At 36.8% G+C, this 24,512-nt stretch overlaps 1 protein-coding gene and 1 pseudogene across 8 annotated transcripts in view; both read right to left on the bottom strand.

Moving 5' to 3' along the window:
• BRAF (B-Raf proto-oncogene, serine/threonine kinase) overlaps nt 1-24,512 on the bottom strand; it is a 179,426-nt gene that overhangs the window by 141,412 nt on the left and 13,502 nt on the right. The window contains exon 1 of one of the 8 annotated variants that reach the window (XM_049095217.1): nt 9,639-9,772. The exons of the other annotated variants lie outside the window; for them this stretch is intronic. The gene's annotated coding sequence lies outside the window, so the exon portion shown is untranslated. Of the gene's footprint in view, nt 1-9,638; nt 9,773-24,512 lie in introns of those variants that run through there. 8 annotated transcript variants of the gene reach the window in all.
• LOC112651080 (U2 spliceosomal RNA) lies at nt 10,681-10,835 on the bottom strand (annotated as a pseudogene).

Genomic DNA, 24,512 nt, shown 5'->3' with positions numbered 1-24,512 from the left:
TGTCAAAACATTAGAACATATAGAATTACTCAAAATGGTTGGAATTACTATTTTAATTTGGATCTAGAATTAACAATTGTCCTCAAACTTTAACATGCACAGAATCACTAAAACAGCTTGGTAAAATATAGATCGGAGAGCCTCATGCTCAGAGTTTCTAATTAAGTCTGTAGTAGGGTCCGCATTTTTAAAATAGGGTTCCAGGCAATGCTGATGCTGCTGGTTGTGGCCACCTCACTTTCAGAACCACTTATTTAGAATTAAAAGAATGTTTCTTAATCTCTAAAAAGTTAATATTACAGCATATGGGCTTAGTTTCCTATAGATGTTGATTTCCAATTTTATATAATTACATCTCCTTTATGTACAGATAATGTACATGGGATATACATCTATTTTGGTTCATGTCTGAAAATACCTTGGCCTGGTATGGGATTCTTAAACACATATTTTCCTCCATGTTGCTATGCTAATGTTGACTTATCTTTCCTTTCTATTCTGTTTATAAGTTTCTGTCATCTGTATCCCTGATATTTAAAAATCTCATGAGGAAATGTATCTTTTGCTTGTTATTAGGTCTTTCTTCCACTCAGAGATATAGTTACCTATTAACTTTTTACTTTTCTATCTGCTTTCTTCCTTCTAGAAATCCCTTAATTCATGTATTAGATTTCTTGAGTATATTCTAACTCACATTTTTACTGATGAATTCCATATCTGTGTATTTTTCCTCTTTTCATTGTCAAATACTGGTTCATCACTATGTACCCACCACTATTCTAGGCTCTAGCCACATAGCAGTGAAAAAAATCCCTGCCCTCGCAGAGTATATACATTCCGCAGAGTAGATACATTCCGATAGGGAACAAATAGGAAAACAAATATACCACTTAATTTCCAACAGTAAGTGCTTTGAAGAAAATTCAATCTAGATAAGGGAGAGAGGGTAGGGGAGAGGCTCTTTTGGAAAAAGCAGTTTGTGGTCAAGAAAGGTCTCAGTGGTGACATTTTAACAGATAAGAGAATGACTTCAGGAAGCTTGGGAGAATACCCCTCAGGCAGAGAAAAAAATAGCAACTACTGAGAAAAGTCCTAGGTCAGAAGTACACTTGGAGATCACAAAAAAAAAAAACAAAACAAAACAAAAAAAAAAACAGGAAAGCCAATGTAGCTGGTGTTAAGAAAATGCACTTAGTGCAAAACAACAGTTCGCAAACTTTCTGGAATCGCTTTACACTCTTAAAAATTCTTGACGATCTCTCTAAAAGCTTTTGGTTATGTAGGTTATATCTATGGATATTTGCCATATTAGAAAATAACATGCAGAAACTATCAAAATTTAACAAATCCATTATGTAATATTTTTAAAGTACATTGTCCAAAACAAACAAAAAAATGTAGTGAGAAGAATGACACTGTTTTACATCTTTACAATTATTTTTAATGACTAGCTTAATAGAAGATAGTTGGACTCTCCTATTTCTGCATTAATCTGTAGCAATAACACACATCAATGAACAACTGGAAACTCCTTTTTACAGTGATTAAAATTCAACTGAAAAACAACATCTTGGTATATTTATAAAAATAGTTTTGGCCTTGTGGATCCTCTGAAAGAGCCTGGGGGGCCTTTAGCTATCCCCACATTTTGAGAATCACTGCTTTAGAAGATAAAGGACAGAGGCTGCAAGGACCAGATTTATACAGGCCTTGAAAACGATAGTTAAGTCTAAGTTCCATTTTAAATGTGCTTCTTTCTTTTTTTTTTTTTTTTTTTAAGATTTTATTTGTTTGAGAGAGAGAGAGCACACGTGGGGGTGTGTACGGGGCAGAAGGAGAGGGAGAAGCTGACATGGCTCGATCCCAGGACCCTGGGATCATGATCTGAGCTGAAGGCAGATGTTTAACCAACTTGACCCAGCCACCCAGGCATCCCTTAGATGTGGTTTTCTAAGCAAAGAAGTAACATAAATTACATCTTAAATGATCACTCCCATTACTATGTAGAAAACAGAATGTAAGGAAGTTATTACAATAACCAGGGAGATGAAGTAGCTAAGACTGATGTGGTGGCAATGGAGTAGTGAGAAGTGGTACAGTTGAAGATGTATTTTAAAGGTAGTGCCAATGGAACTCATTCGAAGATTAGATTTTGGATATGAAGAAAAAAGATCTTATTTGATCTTGTACAACACAAAATCTGTTCTTAGCATTGATTTTTCAGTTTGTCTCTGAAATTTATACATTTGAGAATTAGTTCAAGAGAAAATTCTCCTGGCTCTATGTTTGAAATAGATCCTGTATCATCACCTCTTACCACTTGCCCTACTATCACCTTAGTTCAAGGGACCATCATCTCTCCTCTAGAATCTCCAATGATTTGTTCAATGAACTCACAGATGATTCGTGTAAAAAGGAAACTGGATAATGCATTTTAAGTATGGTTGACACATGCAAAAACATATGGAACTCCATTAACACTCCATGTTAATCTGACAAAAAAGGCGTTGGTCCTATATCATAATAAAGGCATGGGAAAATATATTTTTGTTTTATTTTTTTTATTTTTTTTAATTCAGCAATTTTTTAAAAAGATTTTATTTATTTACTTATGAGAGACAGAGAGAGAGAGAGAGAGAGGCAGGCAGAGACATAGGCAGAGGGAGAAGCAGACTCCATGCAGGGAGCCCGATGTGGGACTTGATCCTGGGACCCCCAGGATCATGCCCTGGGCGGAAGGCAGATGCTTAACTGCTGAGCCACCCAGGCATCCCTATTTTTTGTTTTAAATTAAAATATGATATTTATATTTAATTTCCTTAAAAATTTTTCCACATTAACCACCTTCAATTCACAACCAACTGCTGGGGTAGCCCTGGTGGCGCAGCAGTTTAGCGCCGCCTGCAGCCCAGGGCATGATCCTGGAGACCCTGGATCGAGTCCCATGTCAGGCTCTCTGCATGGAGCCTGCTTCTCCCTCTGCCTGTGTCTCTGCCTCTCTCTCTCTGTCGCTATGAATAAATAAATAAAATCTTTAAAAAAAAGAAAAAAAAAACAACTGCTGGTACTGATTGTATAATACAAGTGCATCTATTTAAATAGCAAATGCAAATAGCACCATATTTTTCATTTGTTCTTAATACAAACAACATCTCAAGTTCAAAGATCACAGTTGTGGAGGTAATACACATTAATAATCTATGAAAATCCAAATAAACCTTAAACTGATAAAAATATTCAAACAAGAAAGATATGAGATAATTATACATGTAATTCCCATAAAGCTTTCTAGTTGTAAAAAGAACAGAATGTCTACAGCCTTTTCTATTTCAAATAGAAGCAAGTTCTAGATCCAAACCTCTGTGTTTAGTCGACTCTGTTGATTTTTATCTCAAATAAAGAACAGCAGTATTACTTGTTCTTTAATTTTTTTCAGTATATTTGACACACTATGTTACATTAGTTGCAGGTATAAAACATAGCAATTTGACAAGTTTATACATTATGCTATGTTCACAAATATAACTACCATCTGTCACCATACTGTTTTTTTCTTTCTTTTAAGCACAATGGAACTACCTGCCTCAAAAAAGAACACATAAAAGGATAATTTTCCTATAGCTCTCTCCTATGAAAAGCAAAGCAGTCACTTGATCTTATTTTGTTGCCATCTCCTTGGCAAACTTTCTGCACTCTGATTTTAAGGAGTTAAGATTTTAACCACTAAATTTGGAATCCACCACAATATGCCCTCTGTCCTATCTTATTAGATCCTGTTTAGTCACACCTTATAACACCACATGTTATCCCCCCAGGGCAATTCTGTTTTTCCTCCAGGTTCCTTTATTTACTTCTCCTCCACGTGAGATATTTAAGACCTGACCTTTAAACTATAGTACATTTTTTTTCAAGGCTTCTAAAAATGTTTTTAGGTATTTCTAGCTATTTAACATTGTTTAAATATTCAGTAAATCTGAGGCACTGTTGGGAGTGCCAGACATATAAAACTCTATTCCTATCCTTACAATGTACTGGAGTTACTTTTATTTAAACTATACTAAGCCCACATTTTGTTTCAGTTCCCTTTTCTAAAGATGAATAATCACACAATGCATTATTTCGGTTTTCTCCCTTCCTGATAAACTATTACATATACTTAAATGATGATTATTTAATTATATACTGATTTATCCACAGATCTCTTTGCCCACTAACTAGAACTAAGCCAAATATGCTATGTATGTAAAATAAAAAGTTAACCATTTTATTACATGTCCTGTGCCAGTCAGGTTATATACAGTGGCTCATTTAATCATTACTGCATAGTAAAATAATATGTATTCCACTTTATAGATGAGTGGTAAGGTTCATCAAAGTTAAATAACTTGCCTAAATTCACACCAAGCGGGATTTGAGTCCAGATCCATCTTGCACAGTAATAAGAAATAAAGATAGTATCTTCAATAAAGGCTTCAAACAAATCACAAATCCAGTGACCATCCACAGTAGAGCCTGGCAATAAAATATGATTTAACCTATCCATTATGTGCAAATAACTATAGGCTTTGGAGATACCTAAAAATTAGAGCCTGGTTATGTCCATAACAGTTTATTTATTTATTTTTTTTTTAATTTTATTTATTTATGATAGTCACATAGAGAGAGAGAGAGAGAGAGGCAGAGACACAGGCAGAGGGAGAAGCAGGCTCCATGCACCAGGAGCCTGACGTGGGATTCGATCCCGGGTCTCCAGGATCGCGCCCTGGGCCAAAGGCAGGCGCCAAACCGCTGCGCCACCCAGGGATCCCATGTCCATAACAGTTTAAAAGGAGACAGAAGCTATCTTCTACTTCTCTAGAACACCCCAATTTAAGTCAGGTCCCTATCACAGAAATTCGTAAACTTCCTAGTTTGTTTTTCTCTCTTTAAGATTTTATTTTTCAGGGCAGCCCTGGTGGCCCAGCGGTTTGGCGCCACCTTTGGCCAGGGTGTGATCCTGGAGACCCAGGATCGAGTCCCACATCAGGCTCCCTGCATGGAGCCTGCTTCTCCCTCTGCCTGTGTCTCTGCCTCTCCTTCTCTGTGTGTCTCTCATGAATAGATAAATAAAATCTTTATAAATAAATAAAATCTTTATAAATAAATAAATAAATAAATAAATAAGTGTGCGTGTGTGTGTGTGTGTGTGTGTATATATATATATATATATATATATATATATATATATTATTTTTCAGTAATCTCTACACCCAACAGGTGGTTCCATACTACAATTACAAGATCAAGCTGCATGCTCTACTGATTGGGCCAGCCAGAAGCCCCCTTAAACTTCCTGGTTTCAGGAAGTTTAAAGATTACTGAGGACCTCTCTCAGAGCTTTTATTCACATAGGTTATAGTTTTTAATGTTTATATATTAAAAATTATAACCAAGAAATTTTTATATTTATTTAAAAATTACACACAAACCCATTGAGTTAATGATCTATTTTTAATGAAAAAAATAACATTTTCCAAAACAAAATAATGAAGAGAAAATGGTATTTCTTACATTTTTTACAATAATTAATATGTCTTAATAGAAGACATTTGGATTCTCATACCTTCTGCATTCAATCTATTGCACTATTACACATTATATCACTGGATCCTTGTGTGAGAATGAGAGTGAAAAGGCAAACAATGTCTTAGTATTGTTATGAAACAGTTTTGACTCAAGGACCCTGCAAGGCATCCTTTACTATTCCTTCATAGCACTTTTTGAAATTTATAATTAATTTGTGGGCACAGATTTTGTTCAAGGTCTGTGTTATCTCTAGACTACAGGTTCCATAGTGACTATCTACTGTTGTACATGATTATGTCCACAATGTCTACACATTGTGCCCAACACACAGTTGTCACACAAGTGTCTACTGAATTAACATACAATAATAATATAAAGAAACCACTGTGGTTTAAAGAGGGTAAACGGACACAATATGTCTGGAGGCAAATTTGGACGGCTTCCTAGTTGACCTGGATCCTAAAGGATAATTAGAATTTCGTTAAATATGTAGGTGTAAGAGTATTCCAGCCGCAGTAAATACTCGTCAGTGGCATCTAGTACAAGTTATGTTCATAATAACTACTATAATAGTATGGTTTGGCTACAGCATTGGTAAGTAAGAGTTTAGGAGGAGACAGAGGTAATAAAAGTAAGCCGAAAAGTCTTCAGTGAAGTTTGGCTTTTGTATTACCGACAAAAAGTCAAATGGTCAACATCTGTGGTTTAAACTCCTTATATCACTATTTAGTAGATGGGCTTAAGATATGTTTATTCCAAATCTTATTCTGCTCATACTTCACAGGGCTATTGTAATGGTATTATGAGATCATAATTTTATGTGTTACTTTGTTTACTGTCATTACTCTAAACTATTATCCTTTCTCCCTGAACTACTACTTTACAAAGGCATCTATAAAAAAAAAAAAAAAAAAGAAGAAGATTTATCTGAGAGAGAAAGAATGCAGGGGTGGGGGTGAAGGAGGGAGAAGCAGAGAGAGAGAGGGATAAGGAGACTCCATGCCACGCTTAGACTCAGATGCAGAGCTCAATTTTATGACCTCAGAATCATGAACTGAGCCAAAAATCAAGAATTAGAGCTTAACCGTCTGAGCCACCCAGGCACCTCTATTTACAAAGGTATCTTAACTAGCTTCCCCATTTGTTTTGTCCTACTTCCATTCTCTCCTTCATTCTCCATAGTTAAGAGTAAAATCCCTAAAACACAAATCTGATCACATCACTCCCCCTTTAATGACTCCCTAGCGAGCCATTAAACTTCTTACCACAGATTAGAAGATCCTAAATGACGCTGCCCTGCCTACCTCCTGCCTTATCAGGCACTATTCTCCCTAACCCTTACTCAATAAACTAAACCACATTGACCTTCCAGCAGGAAAGTCTTTACACAAGCTATTTTTTCTTCTTGGAAAACTCTGCCCAGCACTTTTCCAAATAAGCACAGCTTCTCCAGATAGAAGAGATCTTCAGATCTCACTTCCTCAGAGAGGCCTTTCCTGATTACTCTTCCCCAGTCTATACTAGATACACATTAAACTCCAAAGTATTGGTATTTTTTCCTCTGGGCACATAATCGCAACTCAGAATTTGTATATTTGTGTGTGTGTGTGTGTGTGTGTGTGTTTAAAAAATAATTTATTTAATGGACATCTCCTGATTATAAAGACCACATCTAAGCTAGCACATATAGTAATTAAAAAAAAAAAACCTGCAGTTTTTATTGTTATAAATGGCTTTTGATCTGATTAGACATATATTTTAGATGTTTACTCTGGCAACAATGTTTAGGTTAACTAACAAGCCAGAGAAGCACTGGAGGCCAAGAGTACCATTAAAAGCATGCCACAATTATAGGCAAGAAGTAATGAGAGTCTGAATTACTGTTGATAGATTTAATATCCTCACAATAATCCTGTAAGTAGCAAGAAGCAAGCTAAGGTTGTTCTGAGAAAGTAAATGGTCATTCCATCAGGCAAAGTTTTAAAACTTTTTGTATAATTATATAGCCATGACTTTAGATGACCAGAAAAGTAGGATGCTGAAACTGTAATCCCAGCTTCACAAACTAAATCATCACAATTTTAATACTGAAGTGGGTGCAAAAGAAACTCTTTTATTCAGTGTAATAAAGTCTGGTGGTCGGTTAACTGAAAAGGTTCGTTAGTTAAATCAGAGAATCATAACCAATGGTAAAATCTTAAACATTTTATTTTACTTAAAATTGTATAATGAACACTCATTTTCCAATCCTTGATATAGAGCAGAGGATCTTCTTTTAAATATAACCCACACTGGGACACCTGGGTGGCTCAGCGGTTTGAGAGTCTTCCTTTGGCTTGGGTCGTGATCCCAGGGTCTGGGGATTGAGTCCTGCATGGGGCTCCCCTGAGAAGAGCCTGCTTCTCCCTCTGTCTATGCCTATGTCTCTGCCTTTCTCTGTGTCTCTCATGAAGAAATAAATAAAATATTTTAAATAAATAAATAAATAAATAAATAAATAAATAAATAAATAAATCCCACACCTAATCTGATGGCAAATATTTTTTTTAAATGGGAACTATCTATTAATCTGATGAGTTGGTTAAGTGTAAGTCAGTTAAGAGAACTTAAACTAGTTCCCCCTTTTGAGTACTACAGTTGAAATGATGTAAACTGAATAGTAGTTTACAATGTGATGGCCACATGCATGACTTAGACCTATGAGGGCATGCAAGAGACTCTATTAGGGTTGTAGGCAGACAACATTATTTAGTAATAAATTTATCAAGAAAATTAATAAAAATTCAGACTTTTCATATTTAATATTTACAGAGCCACCCTCAGTTAGGGGTAACAGATATATCACATACAGTTAAGAGGTATGTGGAAGAACTGGCACTCCACACTGCAGAGTGCTTGACAGTGGAATTCTCGCTCTTCTTTGCACATCTGTAATATTGTGACACACTACAGCTTACGGTTATTATCTAGTTGTTAACCAAAGTAAACCTTACGAATTAGACAGGAGGCTTGAAAGGAATTCCTACCAAAAAATCTCAAACCTCCTATTGAAGTTAACACTAGTGCTGGCTAGAGGAAAAGGCAAAGCTGGCACGTTGTGTGCTCCTACTACAAGCTATTTGGCAGCCACAATACAAGATTAAAACAATGATCTAATCCAGTGGTTTTCAACAAGCAGTGACTCGACTCTTAGCAGTGTCTGAAGATATTTTGATTGTTAAAATTGAGGGGAGGGTACTACTGGCACCTACTAGTAGGCAGAGACCAGGGATGCTGCTTAACATGATACAATCAAAGAACAGCCCCCCAAGCCAAGAATTATCCAGATCAAAACGTCAACAGTGCCCAGTTTGAGAAATCCTGACCTTATCATATCTGACAAGAAACTAGCCAACTGGGACACCTGGGTGGCTCAGTGGTTGAGTGTCTGTCTTTGGGTCAGGGTGTGATCCTGGAGTCCCGGGATGGAGTCCCACTCAGGCTCTCTGCGGGGAGCCTGCCTCTCCCTCTGCCTATGTCTCTGCGTCTCTCATGAATAAGTAAAATCTTAAGAGAAAAAGAAAATGGCCAATTTTTAAAAATTACCCAGGTTATTCAAACTATGGATTGTATCCACTATTGTAAATAATGAACCTTGCTGTAAGGGTGTAATGTCCTGAGATATTAGCTAGAGACAAAATCATCAAAATTCCTTCCATGTGTAGCTTAGCTTTTAAAAATTTATTTTTGTACAGTAAAACACATGTGATTTAAGAGTATGATGGACATGCAGTGGGGATAATAAACTCAAATTTTACTGACATTACAAAATTTTTTAAAATCTGAAGATTCAAACAATGAAAGCTAATAAAAGAGCTTATCAATACATTGACATATGTAGAGTTTATCAAAATTCTAATTTAAATTCCTAGCTAAAAGGAAAGAATCTGGTAAAGAAATGTTTTATTCTCAAGCACAATCCAGTTATTAAACAGATTCAAGATAATCTAGATTGAAAAGCATCAGTTGGAAACCAGGCAAGGGACCAAAAGTATAAAGAGAACAACACGAGCTGTCAATTGTGGTTAACTCACAAGAAAATTAACTGTACATGATACAGTAGTAAGTAGGGAGGATCCAAAAACACGATGGTTACAAGCATGTCCTCTGTAAACACAGTGCCTTGGTCTAAATCCCAGATCTTCCACTTAAGCAATTTGCATTACTTTTCTAAACCTCTTCTTCACCTATAAAATGAGAATTACAATATTTAATTCTTATGGCTCTTATGAAAATGTATGGTATATAGCATAATAGTTTATTTAGAGCACCAACCTTAAAATCAGAATTTCAGCTGACACATTACCTCTATAATTTTGGACAGAGTACTTAACTCCCAAGCACCAGTTTCTTCATCTATCAAACATATTTAAATTAAAATATGATAAATTTTATTATATAATTATGTACAGAAGAGTTTACAAACCTTACCTATAGTTTTTTTTTTTTTTTAAGATTTTATTTATTTATTCATGAAAGACAGAGAGAGAGGCAAAGACACAGGCAGAGGGAGAAGCAGGCTCCATGCAGGGAGCCTGATGTGGGACTTGATCCCAGGTCTCCAGGATCGTACCCTGGGCCAAAGACAGACACTAAACCGCTGAGCCACCCGGGTATTCCCCCTTATCTATAGTTTAAAGAATAACTGTAAAGTTAAGAAACAGCACTGCTGGGCAGCTGGAGTGGCTCCGCAGTTTGGTACCCGCCTTTGGCTCAGAGTGTCATCATGGAGACCCAGGATTGAGTTCCACATTGGGCTCCCTGCACAGAGCCTGCTTCTTCCTCTGCCTGTGTCTCTGCCTCTCTGTCTCTCTCATGAATAAATAAATAAAACCTTAAAAAAAAAAAAAAAAGAAAAAAGAAACAGCACTGCCAGTACCTTAAAATCTTCCCACATATCCCTCCTCAATTGCATCCACTGTTTGCCCTTCCTGGGGTATTACTCTTTACTTTTGTGATAATTATTCTCTTGATTTTCCTTGTAATTCTGTATCTCTACTTTCATTCTTGAACAATACAGTTAATTCCATGTCTTGGAACTTTTTATAAATAGAACCATGTTGCATTTAATTTTTTGTGACTTCTAATTTTTTGACTAATATTATGTTTGTGGGATCATACATATTAGTGCCAGAGCTGTTTTTTTCCCCTGGTCTACTTGAACTAAGTTTTTATTAAACTAATAAGAACAGATATTATACTTGATCTTAGCCAAAAGACCAAGAAGCTATGAACCAAGTTTTTATTCTGTAAGTGAATACACCATAATTTACCTATATAATCTGCTGCTATGGATATTTGAATTTTTTCTTTGTATTTTGGAGTTAAAATGAATAATGCTACTATGAATAGTCATATTCATACACCTCCTCATCCACATATTCATATATTTCTCAAGGGCAATGGTTGGTTCTCAAATTATGATTCCTAGACCAGCAGCACCAGCATCACCTGGGAACTTGTTAGATATATGAACTGTCAGGCTCCACCCCATTCTTACTGAATCAGAAATTCTGGAGGTGGGGCCCAGCAGTATGTTTTAACAATCCCTCCAGGGGATTTTGATGCACACTCAAGTTTGACAGCCACTGGTCTAGGTTAAATGCTCAGGAGTGGTATTGCTGGTTGTAAAATACCCTATTATTTTCCAAAGTGATTCTTCTAATTCATACTCCCACCAGTAGTAGAAGACCTCCCACTGCTCCATATCCTCACCAATGCTTGATACTATTTAAATGTTTAATTTCTGCCAATTTAGTCTGTATAAAATGGTTTCTCATGGTTTTAATTTCCATTTCCCTAATTGTTAATGAGATTTAATGATCTTTTACTTACTGGTCATCTAAAAATTTTTTTGACTCAAATGCCTGCTCAGGTTTTTTGCCCTTTTTTCTATTTGGTGTTGTCTTTGTCTTAGTGCTTTGTACTTCTTTAGGTATATACTTCATACCAGTTGCCCATTTGCTATATGTTGTAATAGGTAACAAGATTAAGTTATTTGTGCTGGAAAGTCTCTCACTCTCTTTTGGATTTTTTACTCTGGAAAAAAAACAGCTGCCACTCTGTGAGGTGACCCTATTTAGAGGCTCATGTGAGTGAATTTGGAAGTGGATCTTTTGAAGCCCTGCCACAACCACATGAGGGAGCAGAGAGATTCTCCCTCAGTCCAGCCTTGAGACAACTACTGACCTGACACCTTCACTTAAACCTCTTGAGAGACCATGAGCCAGAACCACCCAGCTAAGCTGCTCTCAGATTCCTGACCCACAGAAACTGTAATATAAATGTTTACTGTTTTCAGCTGCTAAGTTTTGGGATCACTTATTACACAGCCATAGGTAATTAATACATGTATATTACAAGTACCTTCTATTCTGTACCTTAGTCTTTTCAACCTCTTAAGGGGATCTTAATAAACAGAAGTTTCTATTTCATTTTTTTTAAGATTTTATTTATTTATTCATGAGAGAGACAGAGAGCAGCAACATGGACAGAGAAGCAGGCTCCCTGTGGGGAGCCTGATATGGGACTGGATTCCTAGATTGGGATCATGCCCTGAGCTAAAGGCAGATGCTCAACTGCTGAGCCACCTAGGCATCCCAGAAGTTTCTATCTCAATGTAGTCAAATTAATAAATTTTTATGCTTTTCAGGGTTTTAAAAAAGGTTTGTTTATTTGAGAGAGAGCACACACACACATGGATAGAGGAGGAGCAGGGGGAGAGAAAGAAACCAAGAGTTGTATGTTCAACCAACTGAGCACCCAAGCTCCCCTGGTGTTTTCAATCTTAAGAAAGCCTTCCATGCTTTGAGCTCATAAAAGTACGCTCCTTTATTTAAAAATAATAATAATAAATAATAAAAGAAAAAGCTTTCTGGGGGCACGTGGGTGGCTCAGTTAAATGTCCAACTCTTGGTTTCAGCTCAGGTTATGATATTTTGGGGTCTTGGAATCAAGCCCCCCATTGGGCTCCTTACTCAATGGGGAGTCTGCTTGTCTCCCTCTGTCTCTGCTACTCCCTCCCTCTCTCTCTAATAAATATATAAATTTTTTAAAAATTAAAATACAAATTAAAAAAACGCTTTCTGAGTTTGTCTTTTTGTATTTAACCTTCATTCTACGAGGAATTGATTTCTGTGCACAGTAAGAGAGGGTTCAGTTTCATTTAAGTGTTCCAAACAAGTATATCCTTTCGCAACTAATTCACCAGCTCATATTCACCCACGTACCTCCACATAAGCATATAAAATTCATTAGCAATCCCTACCTATTTCAGTTCACCTGTCATTTTGTTATTCATCTTCCCTTTTCCTTTTGTAGGCTCCTCAGACACTTGACACCTAGGCTAGGCTTCAAAACCCAGGCCTATGGAACCCTCAAAGTCACCTTCCCTTATTCACTCTCAGGTCATATCATTGCTCCAGACATCATTCAAAAGCAGATCCTCCCTCCCTTTCTAACAAGTCTGTAATCCAATTGACATTCTTAAGGATCTATTTAAAGTAAAACCTCCTACTTCTAAGCTCCTATTGTTAAAAGAAATTAAAACGAATAAAAGAAAATGTAAAGAAAAAACATACACAACTGGGATTTTTTTTTTTTTTTTTTTTTTTGAGTAGGCTCCATGCCCAGCATGGAGCCCAATGAGGGGCTTGAACTCACAACCTTGCAATCAAGAGTCAGACATTTAACCAACTGAGCCATTGAGGCACCCCATATCCAGGAAAGATTTTAAATATAAAAAGCAGATAATAAAATTACCTTTCTAAGTTTGTTGGTAATCCTGGAACTCACCTTATATTCTACGAAGTGGTTTATTTAAAATCTTAGATATCACTAGAAATGGATTTGAATGTGATCTTTGGTTAAGTCATGTCTTGTGTTCACTATGGTAATAAGGGGCCCAGTAGTGCCTCACATGTAGCAAGCATTCAAATTTCTTGACCAAAAAAACGGATTAAGGAAGTCTTATCTTATTGTTCTTTAATAATAACTTGTCAATTCTTGCCTCTTTTCACTTCCACAGAAACTGTTAATCAAGTTGTCAAGTTCCACAGAAGAACTTACAGGCATTTGGATTTCAATTCAGCTACTAATCAATTTGCTAAAAACTGACATTTTTACCATATTTAGTCTTCCTAATTCATTCTTAGTACACAATATGTACCCTCCATTTATTTAGGTCTTCCTTTATGTCTCTGAATAAAGTATAATTACCCTTTCTTATAAAGGCTTGCACATCTTAAATATTTAAAATTCACTTTAAGTACCTCTCTTCCTAGGAAATCTTTGTTCTCCATGCCTTAAACCCATTTTGAATTATGTGCTCCTTTTCTGTGATTTCTCTGTACCTGGGGCACACTTAATTCTTGACTTATTTGCTCCTACCACTAGATGTAACCTCTTTGAGGACAGAGATGATACATTTCTGTGTCACAGCACCTAGCACACAACCAGCACAAAGGAGCTCAGTATTTATTTTTAAACTTTAAGCAAATGAATAAATGTCATCAATGAATGTAAAGTACAAACTGTCTTACAAAGAAAAGGACTACCATTTATTGAGTACCTTCTATGTGTTGGGCACAATACTACACTGAATGCTTACATGCATTATCATCTAATTCTAAAAGTAAATCGCCTTTTCGACATATATTTTGTAAAAGCCTAATAATACTGTGACATGATGTAAATGGGCATCAGGAATCCTGTAGTGATAGACCTTACTGACCTTGAGGTCAGAATCTCATAAGCCTCAATAAGAATAGCAGTAGAATAGCAGTGGTCTTCATTCATTTGGGCTGTTATAAAAATAATACCATGAATTGAGTGGCTTACAAACAAATGTCACAGTTCTGGAGACTGGGAAGTCCAAGATCAAGGTGCCGGCAGATCTGGTGTCTGGTGAGGACCCATTTTGTGGTTCATAGATGGTGCTTTCTAGATGTAATCTTATAGGTAGGAAAGGATGAGCTAGCACTTTGAGGTCTCTTATAGAAACAGGAATCCCAATCATGAGGGCTCTGGTGACTGCACAGGAAAAGTAAAAAGGAGAAATGAAAGATGCTCTGGGGTTTCAAGTATAAATTATGATAAGAGGAGAAGATTATAAGATGGCAAGAAGTAATTTAGATGGAAAAATAACATTCAGTTCAGGACTAGCTGTCTTTGTGATGTCAGTAAGACATTAAGGTAAAATACTCAAGAGACCCTTGGAAATACGGAACAGACTAGCTCAGAGGTTAGCTTGACTATTAAGGGTGCATAGGGGCCTCTGAAAGAACAGATTCAGTTGTGCAGTAAAAAAAATGGAAGACTGACTTTCAAGAAGTAAGGTCTGAATGCCTAAGGTGGGCAGTCAATGACTAGAAAGGAAAAACAAAAACTCAAGGGGGTACCAGAGTTGAAGAAGGTATTTTTGGTTTTAGATAGGATGACCTGGATACATTTGAAGGTATACATCAAGTAACCAGTGTTAAAGAAATGTCTAAGGGGGTATGTGTGTGCATGCCAAATACTGAGAAGGTGGGGATATGAGATAAAAGGAAGAGACAGATTGTCCTGTGCTGTTCCAAAGGACTAAACTAGGATGATGTTGGAACCTAGAGACAAAAGTTCAAGAATGTATATCTGAACTTCACATTATGAGTATCGTCATTAATAATATATTTCAGGGTGTCTGGGTGGCTCAGTTGACTTAGCATCTGCCTTTGGCTCAGGTTATGATCCCAGGGTCCTGAGACGGAGCCCCGCATCAGGCTCCCTGCTCAATGGGCAGTCTGCTTCTACCTCTGCCCCTCCCCCATGCTTGTGCTCTCTCACGCACATGCTTGCTTGCTCTTAAATAAAATCTTTAAAAATGATAATAATAATAATAAAGACATCTGGGGCATTTGGGTGGTTCAGATGATCATAAGCATCTGCCTTCAGTTTAGGTCACAATCCCAGTGTCCTGGGATTGAGCCTTGCGGCAGGCTTCCTGCTCAGCGGGGAGTCTGCTTCTCCTTCTCCCTCTGCCCGCCCCCACCCTGCTCGTGCTCTCTATGGCATGCTCTCTCACTCAAATAAATAAAATCTTTAATAATAATAATAATAATAATAAAGATATTTACCAAAGGAACAAACTGCCTTACGACTAAGAATAATCAAGGAATGCTTAATCTTTTGTCAGAGATGCTACAGAAGAAATTTTGTACCATGTGAGAGTTAAGACTAGGTTCCTTTGACTATAAATTCTGGCCTTTCTCATATTAAGCAGTAATTTCCATTCCCCCTCCTCCCAGCCCCTGGTAACTTCTCTTCTACTTTCTGCCTCTATGAATTTGCCTATTCAAGATATTTTATGTAAGTGTAATTATACAATAGTTGTCCTTTTGTGTCTGGCTTTTTTCATTTACCATGTTTTCAAGGTTTTCCCGTCTTATACCATGTATCAGAACTTTTTTTTTCTTGTTTTGTCTTTAAGTATTAGGCTCCATGCCCAACATGGGGCTTGAAAACACAACCCTGAGATCAAGAATCACATGCCCTACTGACTGAGCCAGCCAGGCACCCCAAAACTTCTTTTCTTTGTATGACCAATAATCCATTGTATGTATATACTACATTTTATCTATTCATCTATTGATGGACACTTGGGTTGTTTCCACCATTTCTCTATTATAAATAATGCTGCTGCTATTACCACCTCCCTTCCTCCCTCCCTCCCTCTCTCTCTCTCTCTCTCTCTCTCTCTCTATATATATATATATATATATATACATATATATATAATTTTCACAAAGCTGGTATTAAACACTGGCATCTCAGTCCAGTGTTTTCACCTCAACTCCTTCTACTCATTCAAATCTCACAACTTTGCTAACCACCAAGCAGCAGCAAAGACAAGTTTCCCTGTCCTCTTTGCCTTCCAAATTGTGGGAATTCATCTAGTAGAGAGAACCTAAGATGTATCCACACTTGACAGAAAGTAGTTCAGGAAATGCACTGTGTTTCATCACTTGCAAGATGTTAAAGTATTTAAAAAGTAAAAATTGGGTGCAGGGGGATCCCTGGGTGGCTTGGTGGTTTAGCGCCTGCCTTTGGCCCAGGGCGTGGTCCTGGAGTCCCTGGATCGAGTCCCACATCGGGCTCCTGGCATAGAGCCTGCTTCTCTCTCTGCCTCTCTCTCTCTATCTCTCTATGTCCATTATGAATAAATAAATAAAATCTTTAAAAAAAATAAAATAAAAATTGGGTGCATTTATTTTACAATCAATAGCATATCATGGTTAACCGGCAATATTTTATTTTAGAAATACAAAATAATGGTGAATCTTAGAATTTGTGCCATCATAAATTTAACAAAAAATGTTAATTTTAGTCTTCTAATTAAAAAACTCTAAAAGCTTTCTAAATAGGGGCACCTGACTGGCTCAGTCAGTGAAACATGGAACTTGATCTCAGGGCTATAGGTCTGAGCCCCATGTTGGGTGTAGAGATTACTTAAAAATAAAATCTTAGAGGTGCCTGGGTGCTCAGCTGGTTGGGCCACTGACTCTTGATTGTGGCTCAGGTCATCTCAGAGTTGTGAGATCGAGCCCTCAGATGGGATCCACACTCTGTGCATAGTCCACTTGAGATTTCTCTCTCTCCCTCTGCCCCCCTCCCATCATGCTTATTCTCTATAAAATAAATAAAATCTTTAAAATAAAATAAATCTCTAAAAGAAACCCTCTAAATAAAAACATGTTCTCCTCTTATCTTCTAAAAGCTTTATATTTTTTGCATTTCATATCCAGGCATTTAATGTACCCAGAATTTGTGATCATTTTGACATTAAAGTTCCAATTATTTTTCCCAGCACCATTTATTGAAAGGGGCATTCTTTTCTCACTAATTACTGACATATTTGTCATATATTAAGTAACCTGTATCTGTCATTCATCAAGTAACCTATAGTTATAGATTTTCTTCTGTTTTGTTTCACTGGTCTATCACTAGACTACTCATGACCGTGTCTTAATTACTATACTTTATAATAAGTCTCAATAACTGGTAAAATAAGTCCTCCCATATTGTCCTCTTTGAGAGCATCTGAGCTACTTTGGCCCTTTATTGATTTTCCAGAGAATTTTAGAATCTGTTTTAGTTTCACCTGAACAACAACAAAACAAAACAAACAAAAAACAAAACCAACCAACCAAAATAAAATGCCTTGATTGGAATTATATTAACATATAACTCCATTTGGAGAATAATGCCTTAGAATATGGAGTCTATCAATCCATGTACATGGTATTTTGCCCCACTAGGTCTTCTCTGATTTATTTCAATAGGCTCTTTACTCTTCATTCCATCTTTATCTGGAATCTCTCCACCTAAAGTACATCCTTCATAATTTCCTTTAGAAAGGGTTGATGGAGTTTGTTAAACTAAACTTTTACCTTCATCTTTGAGGAATATTTTTGCTAAGTAAGTATATATCGGCAATTATTTTGAAAATATGTATACTTTTCTGTTGAGAAGTTAGTTGTCAGTCCATAGCTCCTCCTTTAAAAGACCTCTTTTCTTCCTCAGGCTGCTTTTAAGATTTTTTTCTTTGTGTTTGGGTTTATGCCATTTCACTGATTTGTCTGGGCACAGATTTTTTTACTTATACTATTAGAAATTCATTGAGCTTCCTAAATCTATCAACTGGTTTCTCATCAGAACTAGAAATTTTTCAGCCAGAAAAATCACTTTAAATACTACCTCTGTATCATTCTCTTTCCTGTCTTTATGAAGCTTTGATTAAATATGTTAGATCTCACTCTTTCTCATCATGCAACCTCTCTTCAATATTTTCCATTGTTTTGACTCTCATTAGTGCAGTTGGGAAAGTTTCTCCTGCCTTATCTTCCAGGTAACTAATTCTTTTTCAGTTAGAAATAATCTGCTCAATCTTTCCCTTAGGTATACTAGGCGTTTCATTTCTGCATTTTCTATTTGGATTTTTCAAGTCTACTAAGTAAGTTTATAACAGTTATATAGTCTCTTGTTCTCTGCTTGTCTTCAAATTTGTGTTTCATTCTCTAAACATAACACATAGCAATTGTTTTAAACCCATCTTATATTTGAGAATTTTTTTGGATCTGTTTCGTATTCACAGTGCCATTTCCATGTGTGTTATTATGTTCTTTTTTTTTATGTTTTTCTTTTTAAAAAACTTATTTTGAGGTACATGTACATAAACCAAACTATAGTTATATGTCATTTACATCCCAATAACAAAAACTAAGCAAATCTTATAGTACTTGAATTTTATTTACATATATCATGTAATTTTAACTTGTGTTTTTTCACTATACTTGGTTACTTGTGACAGTGTAATTATTACTGTCCTTGAAAAATTATTAGTGACAATCCCCTTCAAGATGAAGGGCCTTTCTCCAAATAATTTGCCTTTCCTTCTAACAGGCTTTGTGAGTACTACCAGTCTAAAACCAGGAACTATGACAAATGGTTTGAGGGTCCCTAGACTACCCAGGCAGGACAAATCTAAGCTGCTAATCAGTGTGAAAGCTAAAACTGTGTTCACAACTTGAAGGATTTTTCTTAATTTCCCTTTTCTTCCCTCGCTCCAAATCTATAATCCCCTACATATGAGAGTAGCTAGACAGTTTAGTTCTGTTTCATTCTTAACCTAATGATGGAGTCCTTGGAATATCATCTTAAAACAGAGTCATTCTCCGTTTTGACTCACTTTGGACAAACTGTAGGCCTTGACTCTCTTCATCCTATAAAGTACACCAAAACCAAAGCCTAAATCTAAACAGATTGGCAACTACTCTTAAACCAAAAGCTACTTCATCCTCTACTTATTGCTCCAAGTCCTGTCTTTTTCCTAGAATTTGGCCTCGCAGCTGTCTACTTACTACCTCTTCAGTTTTTTAATTTCCTTAAAATATTTTAAAATAACGTTTCCAAGATTTTTAGTTGTTTTCATCAAAATGGTTAATCTGAAATAACCCAACCTGCCATTACTGAAAACAGAAATCAATTTCCCCTTTTTGTGACAACTATTTTGTAACACCTCCTTTACTATCCTAAAATTAAATTCAGAGTTAGCCTGCCTAAGTGAAAATTTAAAGTCAGTAACACCCTAACTGTACTTTCAATCATATGAAATAAATTAGCAATAAAATATTTTTTCAAAATGTGCAGGCAATATTAAAACAAACATAATAAGGGTATCAGATGCTTATATCTACATGGAGAATCACTACAACTGTAGTGGTCACAACTATAGACTGAGAGGCAAAATATCGGAGTCACCCAATAGTGTGCAGGGGGCCCTGCCATCAATTATGTGATTTTCTAAAGTGGTGAAGAACTCCTGATAAAGTTCTGATAAAATTTTTAATATTCTTCCAAAATATGTGATCATTAAATTCCTATGACTTTTTGTGTATATTAAAACAATGCCTCATATCTAAAACAAAGTTAGTTTTTTTTTAAATTTTTTTCTAAATTTATTTATGATAGTCATAGAGAGAGAGAGAGAGAGAGAGAGAGAGAGAGAGAGAGAGAGGCAGAGACACAGGCAGAGGGAGAAGCAGGCTCCATGCACCGGGAGCCTGACGTGGGATTCGATCCCAGGTCTCCAGGATCGCGCCCTGGGCCAAAGGCAGGCACCAAACCACTGCGCCACCCAGGGATCCCAACAAAGTTAGTTTCTAAGCTCAGGTCATTATTACCACTTTTTTCACCCACAAAGTCCTACATATCACTCTATGTCATGTGGTTATTCAAGCAATTCTTAAATGTACAGACTGTCCTGAACACTGAAAGAGATATAGGACTTCCCTGGTCCTTGCTCATTAAAGGCTAATGCTAAAAAAATAAAAATAAAAAAAAAAATAAAGGCTAATGCTGCCCTCTTCCCCTATATTCTTTTTTTTTTTTTCTTCCCCTATATTCTTAACAACCAAAATACACTGACCTCTGGGGAAGAACTGACTACAGGCAGACCACTGTCTGTATAAGTCACAGAGATGCATGATCCAGTTCCCCCTTCATGGAAGGAGGGACAGCTATGAGGACAGTCAACAGACAGCTTCCAAATTTTACCTCCTTCAAAGTCCACCTGAACTGCAGCCCACATCCAGTGACCAAGCAAGGAGGGGTAAAAAGGCTCAGCAAGCTGGCTCAATTCCCTCTCAATTCCTCACTTCAGAGCTCTAATTAGTGATCACACTAATAGGCAAAGGTTTTGTGAGGCATGCATCACAATCCAACTTCATCCTGTGTCCAATCCAATATCTTGCCTCTTTCTTTCATAGGTGTTGATTTCTAATAAATATCGTGCACTGCAAACTGTCTCAGTATCTACCATCAAACCCAAGCTTCAACAATGACATAGTACATCTTCCTGCTAAGTCTTTCTCTAAATATTTTTGGTTGTTTGACCTTTTCCCACCTTGAATCTACTCTACAAACCCTTACCAATTCAATTATTCTTAAATACTACTTTTATCATTTATTTTAAACCACTTTCACCCCACTACATATAAAGTTAAATTTTTTTCAGTGTAGGGGCATCTGGGTGGCTGAGTCAGTTAAGCGTGCCTTCAGTTCAGGTCATGATCTCAGTGTCCTCGGATCAATCAACGCATCGGGCTCCCAGTTCAGCAGGGATCCTGCTTCTCCCTCTCCCTGTCTTCTCCCCCCAACCTCATGCTCTCTCACTCCACTCATAAATAAATAAATATATTTTAAAAATTAAAAAAAAAATTCAGTCTACAACTATTATCTAAAGTGCAATCCTGGGCAACCCAGGTGGCTCAGCAGTTTAGTGCCGCCTTCAGCCCAGGGCATGATCCTGGAGACCCAGGATCAAGTCCCACATTAGGCTCCCTGCATGGGGCCTGCTTCTCCCTCTGCCTGTGTCTCTGCCTCTCTCTCTCTCTCTCTCTCTCTCATGAATAAATATTTTTTAATTAAAAAATAAAAAAATAATAAACGTAAAGTGCAATCCTGTCTAACATAGCCAAGTTCTATTTCAGACAAGTCACTCAACTATAAACATGAAAATTCTATTCCTTAAACAAAACTACCATATGTATTACTAACTTCAGTTCTTTGTAAAGTCTATGCCCACTACCTATTACATCTTTTTTCCTTCCTTCTGTCAAGGTTAAACACTAATTTCCATCAAGTCCTCATTAGCTCATAATAACATTCCATTTCTGAACTCCTCCATCATCCACTCTGGCACTTACTCACATACTGCCATGGATGTCTTGCTTCCTACATCAAGAGTATCATCTTAAAAAAAAAAAAGAGTATCATCTTTTAGGGATGCCTTGGGTGGCTCAGTCGATTACCATCCGGCTCAGGTCATGATCTCATGGGTTGTGGGATCAAGGCCCATGCTGGGCTTCACATTCAGTAGGTAGTCTGCTTGAGATTCCCTCCTCCCCATCCCCACATACTAAATAAACAAACAAACAAGTTTAAAAAAACATAGTGTTATCTTTTAGAAGCCTTTTTTCCTTCCATATGAAATCTCAAGCATAATTTCAATAAAGTACTTATGAAGTGGATCTACTTTGGTTGAAGCAGAAATTGCCTCCCTATCCTCCAGGGCCCACTGAGTCTCTTCCTTGCTACTCACAACCCTCAGAAATTCCTTGAGGTAACCTCACAGCACCCAGCTTTTCCAGGCCGAGAGAGAAAAAAAAAAAAAAGAAAAAACAGCAGCAAAAACCCTAGCTTTATAGTACTAAAGAACTTATCACTGCATAAATCGACGTAATCTGAAAACAAACCACAAAGCTATGGTTAAGAACAGAAGTAGAGGAGTAAGCTGCCAGATTCTAGATGAGTGATAACTATTTGGGCTACGACTACTAAGAAAGAACATAGTAATTTAAGTAGCAGTAAGTACTGCTAAGCAATAAAAAATAAGTATGAATTCCACATAAGCCTTGACTTTAAAAAGCTCTAGAGTGGCACTGATCAAAGTAGCCAATAGCCACACAATTTAAAATTTAAAATATTTAAATTATTTAAATTTAATCAGATAAATTTTAAAATCCAACTCTTCAGTCCTATACATATTTTAAGTGCATAGGAGCTATCCATGGATATACTAGACAGCACAGAACATTTCAATCATGACAGAAATTTTGACTGAGTGACATTGGTCTGAAGGGCATGGACAGATACCAATAAAAACTATAATACAGTTAAATGATACCAACTATATGAGATACCATGAAAGCACAAAGTAGACGCCTAGAAAGACTAGGCCTAGTAGACTAGGCCTCAGAAAGAGGTTAAGGAAGGCTTCCTGCAATAAGTGAGCTAAGCCTGAAAGGTTTAGATAGGGTGAGGACAGGGGAAGGAATTTATATTTTGGGGAGTAGGAAAAACCTGAGCAAAAGACAAGTCAGACTTGGAGAGTGTTTGAAAGAAAGTAACAGGACAGCAAGTGCCTTACGGTAGTTTAAAAATTAAACTGCAATGAAGATGCTATTCTATATAGAAAAATATTCAATATGATTTCAACATAGGAAGAATCAAAAAGGGATCCCTGGGTGGCTCAGCAGTTTAGTGCCTGCCTTCAGCCCAGGGCATGATCTTGGAGTCCCAGGATCAAGTCCCACTTTGGGCTCCCTGCATGGAGCCTGCTTCCCTCTGCCTGTGTCTCTGCCTCAATCTCTGTCTCTCTCATGAATAAATAAATAAAATCTTAAAAAAAAAAAAAAAAAAAAAGAAAGAATCAAAGAATTGTTTTTGAAAAGAAAAATTAGTAATCAGACCTCTCCTAATTTACCTTAAATTTATGGTATGATAACGGCAGGTACTTCATGAAGAAGTAATAATTCATGTCCTATTTCCCAACAATTCCATGTCTGTGCGTCAAAATGAGAATGACTCTTACAAATAAATAAATAGTCTTGGCAGTTATTAATAAAATTACATTTAACTTAGATCTGAAGCCCTGCACCAAAAAGTGAGAAGTCAAGTCACACAATACGTGTCTGGATAACTGGTAAAATAACTTAATATTATCAGTTTTACTATTTGTCCCTAGTTCATTCACTCATGTGCTCCTCAACAACTTCAAGACCTTCACCTCTTTCCTTAATGCACAAAACTCTCTGTCAGCTGATAACCTCAAGTCTTAATGAAGCAATCGGAAGAGAACACAGACTCGTAACATCACATCTACCCACCTATCAACATTTGTGTCTACACAGTCTGCCTTACCAACTGTTATCATAAAATATCCATACTCCTATTGAGTCAATCCTTCCACTGTACACTAAATCCCTTTCCCTCTTTCCTCTTTAGAGAGATTACTCCAGCAATATCCCTCTCATGCTTGTCCTTCCCTTCTTCCTCCAGAAACCATTAATGTTTTACTCTCTAAGGATTCATTTCTATCACTATATGCTCTTATATTTTTTATCACTAAAAAAATTCCATGACCCAACTTCCCTCACTGGCTATTTATTGCTCCATTTCTCTGTTCCCCTTTCTAGGAAAATTCTTCACTATCTTCACTTCCCCTTCTATTCTCCCTTAAAATCACTCAATCAGAATATCTCCCCTGGAACCTCATCTCAAGGCTTTATTCTTGTGTAGATCACAATACCTCTACTTTGTTAACTCCAATGATGAATTCTTAGTCTGTATTTTACTACCTCCTATCTTACTGGTTGCTCCTTCTCAGGCTCTTCCTCTTTTTTCCAACCTTGGCTCTCTTTTTTTCCTATCTATGTTCATTCCCTTGATAACTACATCAATTTCACAGCTTCATTTTTTTTTAAGATTTCATTTATTTATTCATGAAAGACACACAGAGAGGCAGAGACACAGGCAGAGGGAGAAGCAGGCTCCATGCAGGAAGCCCAATGTAGGACTCGATCTCAGGACTC

This window comes from Canis lupus, chromosome 16, assembly GCF_003254725.2.
Source record: "Canis lupus dingo isolate Sandy chromosome 16, ASM325472v2, whole genome shotgun sequence".
Taxonomy (NCBI): Eukaryota; Metazoa; Chordata; class Mammalia; order Carnivora; family Canidae; genus Canis; species Canis lupus.
Note: the sequence above shows the minus strand (reverse complement) of the source record. Positions and strands in the feature narration are given on the sequence as shown.